This window comes from Anopheles gambiae, chromosome 2, assembly GCF_943734735.2.
Source record: "Anopheles gambiae chromosome 2, idAnoGambNW_F1_1, whole genome shotgun sequence".
Taxonomy (NCBI): domain Eukaryota; kingdom Metazoa; phylum Arthropoda; class Insecta; order Diptera; family Culicidae; genus Anopheles; species Anopheles gambiae.
Window position 1 is genome coordinate 16366178 of NC_064601.1, and position 16381 is coordinate 16382558.

The 16381-nt window shown below is 46.4% G+C and overlaps 1 protein-coding gene across 9 annotated transcripts in view; it reads right to left on the bottom strand.

Annotated features, from left to right (window-relative positions):
* LOC3290570 (broad-complex core protein) overlaps positions 1-16381 on the bottom strand; it is a 122159-nt gene that overhangs the window by 60385 nt on the left and 45393 nt on the right. The gene's annotated exons all lie outside the window — the stretch shown is intronic.

A 16381-nucleotide genomic window follows, 5' to 3' on the forward strand; every position in this document is an offset into this window, starting at 1 on the left:
CGATCATCCTCCGCCAGGCCCGACGCGAACGACCAATAGCGCTGTAAAACGCGCTGTAGTCAGCATTTAGTTTCGGGTTCGTGCCCTCCCGCCATCGTCTGAGCTTGCACACACACACACACACACTTATGACAATGTAAAGAAGCCCAAAGATCCAGGGACCAAAAGAAGCAAAACTGTACGGGGCCAAAGACGCAAAGAGGAAAGGCAAACAGCAGCGGGAGAAGAAATCTTCAAAAAGATGCTATAAATTTTTTACCGATCGATACTATTCCCCCTCCCCCCCCCCCTCGCCTCCCTCCGTCATCGTCATGGTTGTCTTGGTTTTGAAAAACACAGCAGCCATCAGTCTCTTTCGCTCTCTCTCGCTGCTGCTATCGTCCCCAAACACTATCTCTTTCGCTCGCCGAGCCAACCAGCGTCGTCGTCGTCGTGTGTATTGGGGTTATAAATTTTAATTATTTACAATGCATTCGGTTGGCAGGCGCAGCAGCAGCAGCAGTAGCCTATGCTCGGGTGTGGGCTATGGCGTAAAAAATCTGCACACTGGCAAAGGGATGGGGGGAAGGTAGATTGGAAAACTCGCTTCACCATTCGTTCGGAAAAGATAAAGACGGAGAGGGCTAAGCAAGCAACCTACCCCCAGCCTATCCGAGGGTTGTACCGGGAATGTGTGCTTTGTATGTGTGTGAGAGTGTGAAAGAGAAACAGAGAGAGAGAGAGATAGATGCGGTATCTCTTCTTCTCTAGCCATCATCCATGTAATATTATACCAAATATGAATACATTAAGTTTTGCAGCCAAAACCAAACTTAAGACGGAGAGCTAAAACCAGCACAAAAAAAAAAGAACCGAGCTACAAAGAAATCGAACATTTTCCGAAACTACCATCCTCCTCCGCCCGACTAAACCACTGTGCGCTTCCTCCGTCCCTACCCACTAATGCTGCCCCCCACCACTTGTAATGCGGCACATCAATGACGACCATGAGCAAGATGAGGAGAGCTGCTCGGTTGTGCTGCACGGATGGAACGGTGTAATAGGGGAAAATATAAAAAAAGGATTCTTAAACAGGACACCGAACGATTTGTGCTGTGTGTGTATGTATGTATGTGTGTACAATTGGTGAAGCCTGCAGCAGGAAAGCGGAAAGCGGCTACCCCGAGGAGCGAGGTGATGGAGGCGCGCGATTTATTTCTTCGTACTTTCTTGGCTTCATTGCCTCCTTTCGCGAGCGAGTTGGCGCTGTTTCACCCCACCATGGATCTTTTTTTGTTGCTTGGTTTTTCTCGAGCTTTTCGCAGGATGCTGGCACATTTTACAGTTTCGTCTGTTTCCCACTTGCCTTCAGTACATACACAGAGACACACAAGCACACACCAACACAGTGTGTGTACACTCTAGCTTCCTTCGCATCCTTCGTCAATTACTGCCGGAGCTAAGTAACCGACTTTGCAATTTTCACTCTTCCCATTGCCCCCTCCCCTCAGACGCTGTCTGTAAAAGGGGGCTGGCTGTGCGGGTGTGGCGGTGCCAAACCTCTACCTCCAAACGCACACACACACACAAACACCACTCTAAGCTTCGCGGGTTTGTGTCGGAAAATGGAAAAGATTAAAAATTTACCCCCATAAAATTTGTGAGCACGCACATGAACACTGCGGCAGCAGAGGGGGCGGCGGAGGAACCCAGGATAATATTAGGAAGAGCGGCGAGCTGTGGCGCAATAACACATACATACAGTGCAGTTTTAGCTAACAACACACCATGGCAGCGCACGCTGAGCTGGCAAGGAAAAAGAAAAGGGATGAGTTTACCAGGCGAATAAAAACAGAAGAGTAGTAGAGCACGAATGTGATTTTCTTTCAAAAAACCAGCGACAGTGGCAGTGGGTGCAACAACAGGGAGTGATGAGAAGGGGAATAGGCTAGCTCTTAGTACATATACACAAGTACGCGCGCACACACACACACTTATAACTATGCCTTTGCTACACACAACTATAAAAGCCGAGGTAAAATGTTGATATTAGATGCTGGGAGGGATGGGATGGGGGGGACAAGAGAGCACAAATCGCAGCAAGACGCGACACCGAACTCTGCGCCATTGTGTAATGGTATTGAAAAGGTACTTGATGTGTGCGTTTTTTTTTTTTTTGTTATTACCATCCCTTATCCTCCTTCCACTCCTTGGAAACGCTTTTCAGCGTCTTTATCGATCCCGCTCTAATCAGCTTTTATTTTTACTTTTGCTTATCGCGCGATGACGCTTTGGCTTTGTTTTCAAATTTCGTTTCTAACCAGAAGCGTAAGGTTGAACATATACAGAGTAGAATTGTGCCGTACATTGTTGATGGTAGTAGTTCATAACTAAACTAACTCAATTCGAAAATACAACAGCGTTACCAATTTGTAATGTGGTGTGTAATTAATATTAATTTATTTAAATTATTATTTGTTAATTTATCACCATTTTCAACCATTGTCTTTTGAAAACTTATGTATTGTACAAATATCACAAGAGGCAAACATGAGAACATTCGATCGTTAGGGATTCATACACCTTATAGACTCCCTTAACTCGTTTGATTCAATTCACTTTGTTATAAGAGTGCCAATATTCTTAGTAAAAGAATGAGTGAGCTTCAAATTGCAAGCAAAGATATGGACTTCACACTCAGCACAAAGAGATTTCTACAACTCTTTTGGTTCTTTTGTTGTACACATTTATTGTAACGCACTCCGGCTAGTGAATTATAGAATGAATTTAATCGCAAACTAGTAGAGGTCGCTAGTTAGTACATGGAGATTGAGGTAGGTTGAACCCGGAATATAGTGAGTCAGTGCGCGTAATTTGGCGAGTCGCGGAAGGATAGTAGTGCATTTATATTGTTTTATTTTTGGTAATATTTTATTTAATTAGAGGTTTAAACAGATGGGATTTTTTTCTTAGAGTTCGTAAATAACGCCTACATATTAAAAATCCCCATTCAATTAGCAAGACCGCACTGAAGTGAAACCATGCTGAGCACGTTAGCATTTCATCTTGCCAAAGTATATTTTTTATCTCTCTCACAGCTATCCCAACAGCAACTATATTTGAGAATGTCAATTTCCCTCATAAGCTAGTTGGCAAACACAGAGAGCAATTCGAAGCAATTCGAAGACGGCTACCCCACCACCAGCGAGAGACGGGAGGATTGACAAAATGAAAAAAAGGAGAACAAAAACTATCAAACTCCACTTTCGAGGAAAAAAAAAACTAAGACGATGTAACAACAGACTAATACGAATGCATTTATGTCGTCTTGGTGAGCAAGAGAGCATAGTCTAGCTGGAAATGATCAAAAAGACTCTCATCAAAACGGTCGCTCATTTTCCATCCCGTCCTCACATTGTGCATCATTATACACCATACCACCCGTTTTTTTTTTCATTTGGTCCAATAGCTTTAAAATTATGTTATCTTTTCTAATGTTAACACAAAGCTTAACAGACTTGTAACACCATATTCAAACGCGCCGATAACAACCAGTGCTGACCAGGAATAATTATAATACGATTTTTCTAAACAAAGCACACGTTTACCGAAAACATTAGTCTAAAGCTACACTAATATACACACCCAAGGGTGGAGTTAAATTTCAAACACAATTTAGCGTTTGCTGCATAAAACTCGTAAGCATACCACACACCACCATGTCGAAGCTTTAGCTACCTCCTCCTCCCCATCTCCTCTCTGCACGATATTTTATTTTTTATCACTTTTTCCCTATCGTTCTCCTGCGTCCCCGCGGATTTCGCCCAGTGCTCCTTTTCCCTCGATCCCGAAATGGGTAAAATTTGCGCAAGGATAATACCGAGAACCGCTCCTGCCGTCTTTTCGACCACCCCACCCACCCCCCCCCCCCCCCGCAGCGAGAAACATAAAACGTAAAAATAGTAATAAAATGAGGGCCTACTGCAGTATCTGCGAAATAAAGTGTAGCAGCGGCGGGCGAAGCTCACGGAACGGTTTCGCTGCGTCGTGAATGTTAAGTGTAATTGTAAAACGATGGATTTTACAACCATCGTCCCCTCGTCTTTCTCCCTTGTCCTCTCTGCCCGTTCCGCCCGCGCTCCCGACCACTTCCTTTTTATTTAAGACGCTTCATCTTCGTCTACCACCTCCCTAGCTTTGCCTTTTTTTGCGATATAATTCCTTACCATTTTCTTATCCTCCGCACTAATGTCGCATCTCTCCTACACCTCCTGACTATGTCTCTCGTCCTCTTCCCCCCGGCCCAAACTACTCAACCACTGTTCCCGCTCTAAAATAGCGCAACCACACACAAACACACACACCACTTACTCTTCTATTACGATCCCCGCACCCTCTTTTCCTCTACCTTCAACCAACACTTTTATAACTTCCCCCTATCCCCGACAATACACCACCGTCCACAGCATCCTCTTCCCACCAGCTCGAGATCCTATTACTTCGTTCGTGTAACCCCCCCCCCCCCCTTCGCGCACACTATCATCATAAAGCATTTGTGCAACAGAAAGAGAGAGAGACAGTGAGAGAAGGAGAGATAAAGCCCATTTTGCGCAATATAATACAAAGTAATTTTGTAAAAAACATAGAGCCATAAAGGAGACCCCAAAAAAATCGCACCATTCGCGGCATTATATTCTCCCACAGCCTCCCAACCCCACCCCTCCCCCCTCCTTATCCTGCCACCCCTAAAGCCATACACCAATGCACGAGTCACTACATTGCCGGGGCGCCCCCCCCCTCCGCCGTGTGATAGAAAAAGGACGAAATAAAAACTTCAATCTAAACCTCCAACTCCATCGGAGGCAAATCCCTACCACCCACTCTATCCACCCACTTTTACAGCATTCTTTACAACCACATTGTACCATTTTTCAACAACAAGCAGAAAAAAGACTACAGGCAACCCCTCTCTACAGGACGACGACACATACATAGACAAGCGAGGGTATATAGAAAAACTCACGCAAACTAATCGCGTATGCCACCAACACGCGGCGCGCGCGGGCTGCCCCCACCCCGGTTGCGAAACGAAGACATTCATCGTCGTGGTGGCGCGGCCCGTACCTATACAGAGCGGGAGGGGGTAAGGGGGGGAGTGAGAGGGGGGGGGGGGGGCAGTAGGCGCATAAGGATAGAGGCGAGCGAGCACAAGAAGTAAAGGAGCAACTAAACCCACTCCTGCCCACTGCTGCTGCTGCTGCTGCCGCTCAAAAATTGGGCACAGAGCAGCAACTTCCAATGCGGGAGAGTAGGGTGCAAGTGCGAAGGCAAGGGAGGGGAGGGATGCCTAGAGCATTAGGAAATAGGGAGCTAAAAATTTTACAACATCAGTAATGGCAACGAACGGTGGAGAAGAGGAGAGACGAACAAAACCAGAAGCGAACAAAAAAAATCCCGCCAAGCACTACACACACAGCGACAAGTGAAACAAAAATACACCCTCCTCCGCACCCACACACACACACACACCCACGCACTGTGCGCGCAAAAAAAGGGCGGGATGCAAAAGAAAAAAAAAGAAAAACAAGGAATAAAATAAAAACGATACCGACCGAGCCGCGGCACTAACTAGCGCAAAAATCTCATTCCGCGAGGCGATTTTCCAAACGACCCTCTTCTCTCTCTCTCTCATACCCACACACACACACACATATACGTACTAAAAAATCCACCAACAGCAGCATCCTCCACCGCCGATCGTTTCCAAGGATTCTAAGGAAGAAAATTCCACCCGCACCGCGCCTCTGCCACCTCTCTTCCGCCGAACAGGCGAAGGACGCGAGCATCAATCAACTGTGTTGTTACTACTTCTCTGCCGCGTCGGAAGAATACACCACGCGGGGAGGAGGGAGGAGCTGGAAATGATAGGGGTGGTGGTGTGGTAGTCCTTTTCTCTCTATTCGCCGTTAGCTGTGCCCTTTTCTTCCATGCTTCCCTCTAAAAACAGGCATGCACCACGCGATCAAGCAAAGCGACCAAAGTACGCACACAACCACCACCACCGGCGCGCGACCAGGCCGTGGGGGGAAAGCGGAAAAGCGATTGCAAAACAAACCGTAAACAGAGAGCAACCGTCGGTCGGAAGCTGCTGTCGGAGCGAACGAGCCAGCGAATGAACGCGAGAGAGCAAAGAGAGCAAAACGTGGAACACAGATGGAAAACAGAGAAAGAGGGAGAAAAACTAAGCGTGAACTATTTAGGAAAAGTGCTAACCCACCTATAATAGGACTAGGAGTACGGAAGAAAGAGGGAGAAGGAGAGGGAACTACGGCGGCGAAGGATGGTAGTGGAGGCACGAGAGGCAGCGATTATAAGGATAGTGACAGGTGGATCGGACGTGATGGGCGTTTGTGTAGGGCGGAGGTAACAGAAGGAGAAAAAAATGGATCTATTTTATGTTTATTATGTATTTCAAATCATCTCACCGCACGTACACTACCCAACGGCAGCAGAAAAGGATGCAAAGAATGGATTTTTTTTATCTATTTTTCTGTTGTTCGCATTTTGTGCGATTCAAGGGGAGGAAGGAAGAATTCAAAGTATGATAGCACTCTAACTATAATTTCAAACATCAACTACTGCAACTGTCGAAAATTAAGCATTATTTTTGAGTTTATTTATTATTACTCTTCTTAAGGTTTTACCACGAACTAACATCAAATTAAACTTCAATAAATAATCGCAAAAAAAAAAGAAAATTGGCTCCTATTTCATCTTTGCTTTTCTTGGTAAAAAATCAAAATAAATACTTTTTCTTAAAAAAAATTACATATACATTAGCGAAAAACATAAATCGCTTCTAGCACAGATAACCTTCCTTCGGCTAAGAGAGAGAGCGAAGCAATAAATCGTAATGTAAAACCGAAGAAATGCCGAAGGAAACGCCGAACCATGGCCGACGAGAAGACGGGTTCGCGCGCGCGAAACTTGCCAGCGGAAAACTATTCGCGAGCGTTACTGGAATAGGAAAGGGAAAATGGAGCGAGCAAGCGAGATAGGGCGGAAAACTGTCTCAGTTAATCGGGCAAGTCCTTTTGCTTTCCCTGTATGTGTGTGTGTTTGAGTGTGTCTCTTTCTCGCTCTCTCTCTCTCTCTCTCTCTTATTTCCACGTGACGAAAAGCTGTACTAAAAAAACCTAAAAAAACACTTGACTGCTCTCGCTTTTCCCCCGCAGCCTGCACCAACCAAGGCGCTTAGGAGGCTGACCGTGAATTTGCCGGATGTTGCTCTCTCGATACAAAAAAAGGGAGAACCCTCGTAGAGCAATAGGACGGATCCGATTCGCAATCCATCCTTACACAGAATTCATCCCTCCGCTGTTGCGGATGACGCGGCACAACACAGCGGAGAATATATGGCTGCTGCTTCTGCTGCCACTGCCATTCTCTTAATATCGTTTCTTTTATTGTTCACGGAAACCTCCTCCACTTTGGCAGCGAAGCACAACAGGCGAAGGCGCAGCAGCAGCAAGAGGCTATAATTTTGGCCGCACATTTTAACTAGAAAGGAAATACAGCAAAGAAGGAAGAAAGGAAGGGGGGGGGCAGCTATTTCTTAAAATATATAAACCGATTTTTGGCATTAGAGCGCGAAGCACCACTACGGCGGCATCATAAACTATCCCTTATTATACAAAAGCGATGGGCTTTTCTACAGCCCGCTTAAGGCAGCGAAAACGAGAGAAAGAGAGAGAGAGCCATTTGGAAAAAAGCAGCAAATTGTACACTGAGCGAAACGAGGCAGGAAAATTGCATTAAGATGAGGGAGAAAAAAGGAAATATACTGAACGCTGGCAGTGCTACAGCCTTTTCGAAAAGGCGAGGCTTTGTAATGTGAATCACATGCAGCCCGGATGAAGATGAATTGGTGCTCAAAGCGTAGGAGCGTATTACACACAAACACAGAGGCACTATTCGGCCAAATACATTGCGTGGTAGAAAATATGAAACAAGACAGACACTACAAACACGTTTGTGCAAATGGCAAATTGGAATATTCCATATTCCAATTGCACAGTTAGTTTCAAATAGTTATTTTACAGCAACTGGGGCCACATTGGATTCGTTTTCAATGTTGTGAGGATTTAGATTCAGATTTAGCAAAATGCATATTATAAACAATTGTACTAACGTCAGTTAACGATTATCTAATATGTATCAGTTTGGTCTGTGCATGGTACTGTAATGCAAGTCCATGAAAGGAAAATGAGACGCAGTAGCTAAGCTATACCAATTCAAGGGAACGCGGAATTTCCATGAAGATTCACAGCTGCAAATGCTAATATTCCCCTCGAAGTCGGACAACTCCCACGGAAGGAATTCATTAGAAATACCTTACAGGTGCTGTGGAAAGGTGCAAAGGGTGAAGAGTGTTTTATCTTGAACCGCAACTCCCCTCCCCTGTATTCCGCATTGTAAGCGCAAACAACAATCCTTCCGCCGCAGGGTGCGTAAATTGGTCATGGTGTGATGGAGAAGCAGTTTCCCGGATATGCTTGTAAATTTCGGTCGAAGCAACACGTCGTCGCCGGTCGACCTTCACACCCTTAGAAAGTCCACCCACCTCCACACCACCACCAACGTCGTCACCCCAGCCAACCCGCGCGGCCCGACGGCACAGCCCAAAAATTCCAAGCAAAAGGACACATCCGTCTGTCTGCCGCTGGTCTGGGGTTAAACCACAGAGAGACACAAGAGAACCTTCCCAAACCCTCCACCCATACACACGCGCGCACACACACACACATACTCACAGCACCAGACAGACAGACACACATACCCGCAACAGGGCAGGCAGAGGAAGAAGAAGCCCTTGCGGAGAAAATGGACACGATACGCATCGACCCTCACACCACACCACGACCACTTCTCTTCCCTTTCACACAAAAACGCTCGCACCGACATCAACAAACCAACGACCTTGCGTCTTGGCTCTCCCTCCCACACTCGTCTCCCACTCTCGCTCACTTTCTGCGCTTTTAGGCTGCCCACTGCTACTCACGACGACGGCGACGACCACGTGATTTTCACCCACCCCCCCAAGCAGCTGGCGACGGCAAGCGCTACGGCAAGCTGTGAAAGGCAGACCGCAATTTCCGGAAATCCTTACGGCACACCGACCTAACACGGCACGACCACAGTGGGGTGGGGTGGTGGGCGAGTAAAAGAATATCATCGACATGGGTGGTGTTGGTGGTGGGACAGGAAAGGCAGCGGAGAATTGGTCCTTTTTGTTGGTCGGTGAGAAAATATCGCCCCCCCCCCCCCCCCCCCGGTCGTAGGTGGTGTTGGATGTGGAAATTAAGGAAGCTGCTCTAGGAACTGCTGATGTACGTTTGGACTTGGGTAGCATGGTAAAGCCTTAATCCAGCAACCGTCCGGAAAGCATGCTCTATTTTGCGTGGGAATTTCCTGTCGACTAGAGCGTATGGAGAGCAGTAGCCTTTAGAGAGTAATTAAGAAAACACAATAACTTACAAACATTGAGTATACACTCTGTACAAAACATGACATGGTAACAAAAATGTTCGTAAACTGTATCGAATAACTTAAGTTTAAGATTTCACTCTCAATATTTCCATTTCGTTCCACGTTACGGAGCTTTGTGAACTTAACAAGAAGCCTTCCAACTTCTCCCAACTCCTCCAGAACCATGCAAAACAAAGTCAAACGTTACAAAGACAAAATCAACAAAATGGAATAACAAAACAAAAAACCAATGTACCGTTTTATCCCTTTCTGCCAATTAGTCAAGAGGCGGGCACCAACAAGAAGCTTAAACCTTCTCATCATCATCATCATTAAAGAGCAGAGTGCAAAAAAAAGGTTGCTACAAATCCTGCAAATCACTCAACAACAGCGTGGTGCAAAATGCAATGCGGAATTCACTGAAACACAATCGAACGGACGAACCACACACAAGGATCCCTGCCCTGTTCTCCCCAAACCAGCATGTGCATTTATAAGCACACACACAACCGTGTGTTCCAGGGAGAAATGTAAGCATCCTACCTATCACCCTCCACAAACGCAAACACAACCCCTAAAGCAAAGCGTAGGGAGAGGGAGACATAACGGTAATGTGGCGGCAAATAAGTAGGTCAAGAAATCGTCGTCGCCGTCCACCAGACACACCGCAGCAAACCAGAGGATTGCGCTGGAGTGGGCAGGAAGAGAGAGAGAGCGAAAAAAAAAATCATACAAGCGACGAACCGGAAAGGAAGCAGCAACGTGTGAACGGGAGGGAAGCTGCAAAGCGACGGTAGAATGCCACAGAGGACGACGACTGACGAAACCTTCCCCAAATAAATTCCGCAGCACGGGCCGCCGCCGCCACGTAGCAACAGCATCCGAGAGAAGAAGAAAGACGACATAGAAGTGCAGAAAGAAAAGCGTGGCAAAGAAAGCAGCAAATCTTCCTACATCTCCGATCATTTGCTGCTCAAGCAAAAGGTGACGCGTTTAGAGGAGGAAAGGGCTCGACCCGGGTGTGCGAGGATGATGATGAGGATGAGAACGAGCGCACCACGCCCGCCACCTTCCTTCGCATCTTATCGTCAACATCAACACGGACGGACAGGAGGGAGAGTTGATTGGGACGACCCGGTCGGTCGGTCGGTCGGTTGGTCGGTCGTCGTCCCTTTAGCCATCTTGTCCCTTTCGCAAAAGGATGTTGTATGAGTGCGCCCCCATCGGGAAAGGAGAGCATCAGGTTTCTCGAGAAAATGCACGTTTTTCTTCTTCTCAGTGTCTACCTTCTTTAATACCACCACCATCACCACAACACACGCCCAAACTCCTCGTTGAGGTCCTCTGATCTCTTCTGTATGGTGTTTGCTTCCTAAAGCAAAACACAACCTTCGCCGAAAACCTCCATTCTTGGCAAAAGGGTGTGTGCGCGAGTGTTTTTTTGCGCGCTGCTGCTGATGCTGCCGACACGGTCCTTCTCTTCCCTTCTTAACGGCGTGTGAATTCCGGAAAGCCGGGACAAACACATGACCAGTCCAACATGATGATGATGATGATACCCAGTCTGTCGTGGCGTGTTGGTATGCCCCCATCGCCAAATGAAACTTTCTTTCCAGTTTTGTGGTGTTTGGTTCCCAGGTCCAACCCTCTCTCTCTCTCTACTCTATCTTTCACAGGCAATGCCATTTCGAATGTCAAGTAACTCTATCATGCTCTGCTTGCTGGTAGGGCGAAGCGAGTTAAAGCACACATGGTTGAATGATTCGAAAACAAGACGCTCTCTGCTTCGAGATTTTTCTTGCTGGATATCTTAAGCAAAACAAGAAAATATACCAATGCAACTTTTTCTGGTCCATAGCAATGTTGAGCGATAAAGAAAATCAATGGATTAGAGTATGTTTGTTAATAGATCTTTTGGTCTTAATCTAATAAATCGACTGATCGTGTTAACCTTGCATACAAGCATACAAGAAGCAAATAGTGCCATCTATAGAGCTAAAACCAGTGTTCCAAATGTCATGAGAATCATGTGATAATCACCACTGACACCAAGTAGAGTAGACGCTCCGTTTGTACCAGACAGACCATCAAATCTGACAGAGCGAGAAACCATGCTTATTTCGTTGCTTGGGACCAATCACACGCACCGCGGATCTCCCATGACTATGGTGAGGATCACCGACCGAAAATGTCACGACCAAGTGACTGACCAAGAGTTGGTTGCACAAAATGTCACCCATCATGTGATGGTCGCAACAACTGTTTGAGTTTCACCTCTAGATCATCACAGTAGAGCTAGTGACATTAGTATGTTTCAGTCGTGACTAGGTCAGTGCGATTTTGCAGAACTAAACACAGTAAAAAAAAGTCATGACAAAATGACTGACCATGCGTTAGTTGCTAAAATATCACCAAGCATGTATTGGGCGCACCAACTGTTTGCGCATCACCTCTGCTCATCACAATTGAGTACATGAGACACTGATATGGATATTGTTACAGTCAGAATTTTCTGAAGTCTTTGCTCCAATTGCTACGTTATATCATCAATCAATTTAATTCTTCTTCTTTGGCTCAACAACCGTTGTCGGTCAAGGCCTGCCTGTACCACTTGTGGGCTTGGCTTTCAGTGACTAATTAATTTCCCCCCATAGCAGGATAGTCAGTCCTACGTATGGCGGCACGGTCCATTTGGGGATTGAACCCCTGACGGGCATGTTGTTAAGTCGTACGAGTTGACGACTGTACTACGAGACCGGCAAATCAATTTAATAGCATTTATAATATCATCTTTATAACGTCTGATACGAAACACGATCATCATCATCATCATCATCATCATCATCATAACCAGCATCATCATCTATTGAACCCAACTCCTAGGATGACTGCTTAAAGCATTTTGTCAAATATAGAGATACAACAATAATGTACTAATCGTGAGTTGTTAATAATGTAGCATTCCTTTAAGTCGTTTAAGTTTAGACTTAAGAAACCAATTCAAAGTGTAAAGCTAGAGGGAAATTGAATGATGTATTGGATCGACTGTTTGAACAAAGAACGACGTCAAACAGTTAGATTAAACAAAAGAAAGCACAGCAGCTTCCAACACAATTCGTCCAATTTAAATAAAAGAAAAATCCAATTTGTGCTCATTAGGCACACACTGAGCGAAAGCAGCACGCACAGCGAAGACGGCCATATTTCTTTAAGATTCAATAAAACAAAATACGCACACCGACACAGTAAAACTCAACCAATTGATGTGCTTGTACATAAAATTTCCATTGCTTCGCGTGAGACGGGTTGGTTGAGTAAGTAGGGCTGCAATATACGTATGCACACACTCACACACAGTCAGCTACATTCTAACCAGGCACAGCATCTTGGTGTGTATGTACTTAAAAAAATACATACACACACACATATATAATGAAATATGATGCGCTTTCATTTCGATTTTTACTTTCGCTTCGCACTACCCCCGATAATACTTCCTCCCCCTGGTCTTATTTTTTCCATATAGCAATAAAATCAGGCACCAGCGCGCCTACGTTTTACCATTAGCTTTTCGTTACTTACTCCGCTGCTCTCACCAGCATTCGCGCTAGCGTCTTACAAAATCTTCCACTTTTATGGCTCTCCCCGTAGCTCTGCTTCGTCTTAGAGCATATTCCACCTTACCCGCCCCGAACGACCCCTTTTTCCTTTCCGCAACACCTTCCCATCCGCAGAATCGCACACACACGCACAAAAACAGAGGCACATAGTTACAGCCATGGTATTTGATTTTATTTTTTAACGACCCCCTCCCCCATCCTGCGTCCCTCTATTTCGCAGAAGCAGTTCTTCATTTTATGTAGGGAAACTTTTACGACCCTATCCCACCCTTCCGCTGCTCTTCATCAGATAACTGCAGCGCAACAAAAAAAAAAAACAGGGCGCTCTCGTTCGCGAGTGGGAAGTTAGCATACCCCGACAAAAAAGCTCCCCCCCCCCCCCCCCCCATCCATTTGCAGCTTCTCCTCGGCTTCTTCGCAGGCAGCGCAAACGCGAAATAATAACAATAATAATGATAATAAAAAAGCAACTTCAACTTCGCGCACGCACACAACTGTACGTATGCAAACACAGCGCCCCAAATGATGGGAAGGAGAAGGATGAAAGGGGCAAAAGAAGTTACACGCAAGCAGCTGAAGGAAGCAAGACATAAAAAGTTACCCATTTTCCGACTACCAGCACCATCACCACCACTACTAATACTGGCTCTGCCTACCAGCCCCACCTCCTTCCCTCCCCGCTCCAACCCTTCCACTCCTTATCACGTCTATTGCCTACTAGGGGGGTGGGGGGGGGTTCGACGGAAGGATTTTTCCTGAACTTTTGCTCCACTGCGCCACACACCACCACCCCCACTGCTTTCATCTTGTTTCCATTTCCCAAACCCAACAGCAGCAACGGTTTACGGCGTGCGCGTCTGTGCGCGCATTTGATATCTATTCTCTAAAACTTCGCTGCTTTACCACCTCCCTCTTCCCTGTCCCCCTTCCTCCAAAACGCTTCCACTGTTTCCGCAGTAAACGCGGTCGTTCGTTATACTCCTAATAAAACCTTATGTATAGTTCGCGTTCGCGAAAACAAACCATTCCGAAAAAATGGCTTCCTTCTTCCTTGCTGCCAACCGTCCTCCTTCAACTAAACCTGGGTTGAGACGCCCTTGTCTTCCCTCCTGCCGTTTTCCGCGCGCCATATCTTTGTTTCCGCTCGTCCTTACATTCCGTGTCCCACCACTTTCCTCTGTTTAAAAAACGCACCACCCGTGATCCCGTTGCCTACTACTACACTTTCTATTTTCCCACCGTTTTCGTCTCACTTGCAGAAGAGATTGCAGCAGTAGGACGGGCGAAAGGGGGCAGCAACGAGGATGCAGAGCGCGCGACAGAGACAGAGCGCGACCCCGAGCAAGAGAGAAGCGAAATTATGGAGTGATGAAGAGCTTGGGGGACATGGAGGGATCGGGTTTTTTTTGGAGTTTGGCTGGCAGTTTGTGTGTCTTTTATTCGCTGTTTTTTCGCTAACCCATCACCTCCCAGCCCTACACTGCCAAAATCTTTACATTTTTCCAATGTGTTGTGTGTTGTTTCAATATCTCGTGCACAGCCGATGTACCGAGGGACTTCGCGGATCCTGTGGTGACTACACACACTTAGCGCGGGAGGCCACTTTTACACAAGGTACATTAAAAACATGGGGCCGTTTTGAAGCGTGGAGCAGAATGGTAGCAAGGTGGAAAGGAAGACCCTGTTACGTTATTAATGAGCAAGATAAAGATAAATTGGAGAAAGAACATTGGACACAAGCGAATGGAGTAGAAATATATGTTTTGTTAGCGAAACCAATCGTGAAACGTTTCGTTGCACTAAACACGTGATGATAAAACAAAACTTGAGATCTCATCACAATTGACAGGTGCATTACATTCGTGGAATTTGGTAGGTTAAAATCTACAAAAACTGTCCCATAGTTTGAAATGTCCCTGTTCACCTTGTTTTATATTCTCAAATCGTTATTTTGCGCTAAGCTTTTACTCGGCTAAGTACGTATGTATGGTCTGCCCCATTCCCCTAACACACACACACACACAATCCAACCACCTTCCCAAAATGTCCTTCCACTTTAGCCGTCTCCTAGTTACCCAGTCCCCTCCTCAGCCGCCGCCGCGTACCACTGTCACTCACATCCCACGCGGATTGCAAAACCTACCGCCCCCCTCCACCATAGCGCCCTTTCCCCTTCTTACACCACATTCTATTTCACGATATTAGGATATAATATTGCCATAAAAATCGCGTCAGCAGCGGCGTTAGCAGCCGCCGCAAACCTCCCCTTTACAGCAACACTCACCACCGCCCCAAACCATCGATATCGTCATGTACGATATCAGTAGTATTAGTAGTGAGCAGCGCGCCAAAACCCACCCCAGAAAAAATCTCATCCAAAGAGCAAGCGAAGCAAACCAAACCAAAAAAAAACAGCAGCATAAAACAAACACAGCCACAAAAAAAGGGATAGAAAATCCCAACACCGAGCGCGAGTAGAAAAAAGGGAAAAACTGAAAAATCGTCAGCATAAGAAAGGACGGAGTAAAAAGAGAGTATTGTTGAGAATAAGAAAGAGAGGGAGAGAGAGAGAGAGAGAGAGAGAGAGAGAGAGAGAGAGCACAGTGAGGCAGATTTTTCCAGCACTCTATAGTGCTCTGCGCGCGGAAAGCACGTGAGTGAGTGGCAGTGAGGAGAGGCAGCGGTGCGCCACTCTAGTACAAAGTAAGGGGGAGCAGAAAGGTTGCTAACTAACTTCCAGCATCCACACACCCTTCGGCTCCCCCTTACTACACCATACCTCTAATGCTCTAATGCAGGCTCACACAAACCCCATCGCCTTACAGCGAACCACGGGGAAGCAACTCCAAAAAGGGAGCAGCAATACTTTTAGGCGAGCGACAGAGACGCACGAAAACCATGAAAATGTAACGAGGGGGTGGGGGGGGGGGGAGGGATAATGACGGGAGGCTCTGGCCGCTGGTTTCGGGAAATGAAGCTGCCGCTGCTTGCTTTGATGGAAAATTCGCGACCAGAAAAACATGCCGGCGCGAGGAGAGGTGGCCCCTTCTTTGCTCGCGCCCCGCGCCCAAAGGAGCACCGGTGGCGATGGTGGTGGTGGTGCTCGCCGTCTCCTGCTTTATTTTTATTTTATAACGGCAACCCTCCCATCCCCCACCCCAGTCCACCCAATTTAGTGGAAAAGGAGAAAAGAGAAAAAAGTACCGAAGGATGTTGTTCTCTAAAATGAAGAGCCCCCCCGCTGCACACCGCGC